This window comes from Triticum aestivum, chromosome 7D (genome assembly GCF_018294505.1).
Source record: "Triticum aestivum cultivar Chinese Spring chromosome 7D, IWGSC CS RefSeq v2.1, whole genome shotgun sequence".
NCBI lineage: Eukaryota > Viridiplantae > Streptophyta > Magnoliopsida > Poales > Poaceae > Triticum > Triticum aestivum.
This window is the reverse complement of record NC_057814.1, coordinates 21477389-21480851: the sequence shown is the minus strand read 5'-3', so window position 1 is coordinate 21480851 and position 3463 is coordinate 21477389.

Genomic DNA, 3463 nt, shown 5'->3' with positions numbered 1-3463 from the left:
GCCTCCTCATCGAACCCAACATCGGCGTTTAACTTGTTCCAGCCTGATGGCAGTGTTACTCATCAAACCGGAGGACGCCCACTGTTCAAGCTCAACTCTTCTGAGCATTGTAATTGTGTCATTCTGCATCATAGAGAATGACTATATGTCGCTTAACCCGATAGCTAACGGAGCATCGCTCATGATCCCGCTTCCGCACAAGCCAGCAAGCGTCCCCCAACGACCAACAAGTGGGAGCAGTTTATTTGTAAAAAAAATCATATCATGATAAAAAAAAGGTTCAATGTGTATTTGAAAAATATTTTAATGCGTATTCAAAAATTTAATTCAAACACATGTATTTGGAGATGCTAAATGTGCATAAAAATAATGTTTTAGATGCATACTTTTTTTTACAATGTGTATGAAAAATTACATATCAAAAATAGTTATTTAGAAAATCACGTAATTGAAAAATTATAAATGTGTATAAAAATATGTTTTCAAATGTATACCAAAAAAGTAGAATATCTACTGAAAAAGTAGACATAAGAAATGTATTTGGAAAAAATGACCATATTTTATAAAAATTGTAAAACATGTGGCCAAATAATATTCCAGATGTATATAGAAAAACATACAATGTGTATGAAAGGAAGTACTAATTGAAAATAGTTACCTTGCATCAAAAAATTGCTTTAGTTGTCTACGAAAGATGTAAAATGTGTATGAAACAGTACTCATTGAAAATAGTTATTTGAAAGACAAATCATGTATTTGGAAAAAGTTAAATGTGTCTAAAGTTAATTTTTCAGATGTATGTGAAAAAATATACAATGTCTATTGAAAAAGTAGACATCAAATAATTTACTACAAAAATGTTAATCATGTATTTTAAAAGTGATAAACATCCATAGAAATAACGTTTCAAATTTATATGAAAAATATACAGTGTGTTAAAAGAAATGCTCAAAACATGTACTTAAGAAAAAAACATGTAGTTAAAAAATGTCTAACATTAATGAAAATAATGTCTCAAATGTATGCGAAAAATGTAGAATGTGTTTAAAAAATACACATCCAAAAGATTATTTAAAGATGTGTTAATCAATAATATTTCAGATGTAGATGAAAAGCGTACAGTTTCAGTTCAAAAATTATATGGCAAAAAATGTCTTTGAAAAACATGGTGATCATGTTTCCGGAAAATGTTAAACATGTATAGAAATAATGTTTTGAATGTATACGTAAAATATACTTTATGTATGAAAAGAAGTAGACATCAAAATGTGTATTTAAGAAAAATATCATACATCATGTAGATAAAAAATGTCTTACGTGCATGAAAATAATGTTACAGATGTGTACGAAACATATACAATGTGTGTGAGAAAAATACATATCAAAAATATTTAATTTAAAAAATAATTATGTACTTGAAATAATTGTTAAATGTGTATACAGATAATGTCTTAGATGTATATGGAAAATGTACAATTTCAACCATGTGTTCGAAAATGTTAAACATGTATAATAAAAAAATAATAGATGTATACAAAAAAATTTACATAGAAAAAAGGGAAGAAGCAAAAAAGACCAGTAAACCAAGAAAGGAACAAAGAAACCCAATGAAAAAGCAAAGAAACCAAAAAACCAAAGGAAATCATGAAGAACCGAAAAAAACAGACAAAAAAGGAAAGAAAAGGAAAAGGAAGAAGATTACCGGACCAAACCAATGAAAAATCAGGCGAATGTGGGCCAGTGAACGAAAAATACTTCAAAACGAGCTGGCCCTGAAACGATGGGGGAGGGAATCGCTCAAGCTGGCGAGAGCTCCCTTCATCTCATTATAAGCGAGATATAGCTGTCGCATGTATCATAAGGCACCGTTGGAAATCCCATTCTCTTGCTTTGCCACTGGGGCATGCCTCTCGGGAGTGAGGCTATAACTCGCTTGAAGCGAACGCTATGGGAACGTCCCACGACAACAACTTGCATAGGCATGGCCCAATATGATCCCGCAGAAATCCTCTAGGCGAAAGCTAGTGATTATTTTTATATTTTAGTTCCTCTTTTTGTTTTGTTATATTTGGAATTTCCCAAATATATGAATTACAAAAATTAATTTTCCTATTTTTTTCATAAAATGTTCGTTGTGCATTTAGAAAATGTTCATGTAGCATAAAAGTTTGTTCCTATAATATTTACAAAAGGAATTTCTGCTGTTCAGAAAAAAATCATGACAATTAAAAATGTTCACATGCTTTAAAAATTTCTTCATGCTATTTTTAATAATTTTCACGAAAATTTTCCGAGATATCTTAAAAAGCTGTTAATGAAACGTAAAATTTGTTCGCATGATTTGGAAAAGTGTTCATAACATACATAAAAAGTCATGATGTTATAAAAAACACTTAACAACTGTTTGCACATTTTTAAAAATGATACTGATATTCTTTGAAAATTGTTCAAGGTGTATTTAAAATTGTTCAATGTGTATTTTACAAATGTTGAACATGTATTGATAAAATGCTGAAGTGTATCTAAAAGAGGTTCAACGTGTATGAAAAAAATTAGCATCTACTTTAACAATGAAAAGGAAAGTAGAAAATAAGAAAAACAAATAGGGAACATTCAAAAATGAGAGAAAACCCTGATGAAATCAGAAAGGGAAAAACAAAGAAAAGATGGAGAAAAAGGAGAAACAAGAAAACCCCGAGGAAATCAAGCTCATCCGGTAAATCAATTACGATCCCAATGCATTTTCCGATTGAACGGTGCACCTCACACACTCATACAACTGACAGAACTTACTTTGTTGTTCGATTGAATGGTGAACGCAGCACTTATGCATGCATCATCATCCCGACGAACTTGCCAAATAGCACAAATAATAAGCACCAACAAGTTACTGAGAAGCGTGTATTTACTATTTACTTGGGAAGAAGGAAAGAGATGGTTCGCAGAGAACCATAGATAATCATGAAGAAAACAAAGAACCAAGAGAACAAAGGAAAAAGTAAAGAAAAAATAAACCAGTAACACCAATAAAGAAATGAAAAAATCCGATAAAAAAAGAAAAGGAAACTGAAAACCATATATAATCATGAAGAAATAAAAAAACCAAAAAGGACAAAAATGAAAAGAAAAGAAAAAGGCAGAAGAATACAAGACCAAACGAATGAATAGCACACAATCAGGCGAACGAGAGCCCGTGAACGGAAAATACTTCAAAACAGGTTGGCCCAGAACGACAGGAGTTTGAAAGCATTCAGGCGAGAACTCCCTTTATCTCGAGATATAACTCTCGCATTAGGAAATTCCGTGGCCTTGCCTTGCCACTGGGCCATGTAATCGGAGGGCGGCTATAACTAGCTTAAAGCAAAGGCTATGGGAATGCCGCCCACAACACGCTTGCATAGGCAGGGCCCAATATGCTCAAGCGGGAATCCTCTAGGTGAAAACTTTTTTTTGAAAGGTCAAC